At 41.5% G+C, this 1,430-nt stretch overlaps 1 long non-coding RNA gene across 1 annotated transcript; it reads right to left on the bottom strand.

The window, feature by feature from the left end:
• Window positions 1–311: 311 nt before the first annotated feature.
• LOC149163026 (uncharacterized) lies at window positions 312–1,174 on the bottom strand. The gene is made up of 2 exons (XR_016261620.1): window positions 848–1,174; window positions 312–743 (listed from the first exon to the last, which is right to left on the bottom strand). It is a non-coding gene; the product is annotated as an uncharacterized LOC149163026 (long non-coding RNA).
• Between the last annotated feature and the right edge of the window lie 256 nt (window positions 1,175–1,430).

Below are 1,430 nucleotides of genomic sequence, written 5' to 3'. Positions count from 1 at the left end.
CTGGAGTGTTTGATTGTCAGAAAAGAATACAAACCCAAACAATTTTATTCATTTCTTGAAAAAATTGCAGGAAGAGTTTATCTTTGGGGTTCTCTCTAATCAGATTGTCTCTTTCGATTCTTGGTCGAGACCTTCACCTTGGAGTTTTTTGAATTAATTCTGCTCCCTCAGGTATTCCTGGCCTCCTTGACAGAAATCCCTGAAGCTAAACAGAATTACAAATTTTTTTGGTACAGGAGCTCTTCGTTAAGATTTTCTAACTTATTCCATTTTTTCCCGGAATGTTAGCATGTCTCCATAGAATATAAATGCTCTAGTTACCACTCAAGCTATTGTATTTTGACAATCTAAACAGAATCGCAATTATTTCCCTTCATCTTACATTTTCTCTTAGTCTCCGTCTTACATATAATTGATATCAAAATAAAAAAGGGGCAGACCTTCAAAGGAACCCTAAACAGCAACTGATATAGTCCAACAACAGGCATCCACTCATCATTATCATGTAGAGAACAAGATACTCTGAGCGGCAAGATAACACATCGCAAGTATTCACAGTATTACCTGAAGCCCTTTCTCAGTATTGGCTTTTCATGTCTTTGCCGAGTCATATGATTTGAAATAGCTCTGCCGCCACTTGAAAGAAATGCGGGCTTCCTCTTTTTACTGCACTTCTTACTACAAGCATGCACCCTCAAGTCTACATGCGGCCTCGCTCCTGCTACCGAGCTCTGCTGTATTCCCTGAAAAAACCAGAGCAAGAACCACATATTAGACATACATGTTGAAGCGAGAGAAATGTGTAATAATCATAAGATTTCAAGCGATGAGGCCTGTGAATACTTACATTTTGAGTGGCGGCCGCGATGAGACGGGTAATGTCCTGCAGAGGCTTTCTCGGATGCGGAAATGGCAACACAGGGGCGGAGGATTGAGCGGAGAATGGGGGATGTTCTCCTTGTTGTTATCTTCTTCTTCCCTCAGAGAAAAATGATCGCTTGCAAGCTGAAGAATTTGCGTCTCCATTTGGAATCTGGAAATTAACGATACTTACTTGTGCTGCGGACGCAGTAAGGCGAAAGAGCTTCAGATGCATTTGTAAGCCCGGACTGAGTGAATGCACATGACTTGGTTTAATGGCGGGTGCGTGGATTTTCAGAGTTGTGGGTTTGAAATTTTGGGGAGGAGGAGGGAGAAAGGAAATCTCCAAATTCGAATTCAAATGAAAAAGATCCAGCGAACGAGGGGTGAGGGGCTGAAATTTGAAATTGAAATTAATGGGTGGGAAATTTTGGGATCGAGTTTAGTTATTCGAATATTTACGTTCGGTAATGCACTTATGAGGCCAACTATTAACCAGTGGGCACACCATTAACCTCCAATGCAATTCTACAAACAGCAAGGATATGTCCACAGTAGGATGTGGACGC

The sequence above is a fragment of the Pinus tabuliformis genome, chromosome 5_2 (assembly GCF_031772625.1).
Source record: "Pinus tabuliformis cultivar Carrire ecotype Pingquan chromosome 5_2, CPIR1, whole genome shotgun sequence".
In the NCBI taxonomy this organism is placed as follows: Eukaryota; Viridiplantae; Streptophyta; class Pinopsida; order Pinales; family Pinaceae; genus Pinus; species Pinus tabuliformis.
The sequence above is the reverse complement of the archived record's forward strand: the minus strand, read 5'-3'. Positions and strand labels throughout refer to the sequence as shown.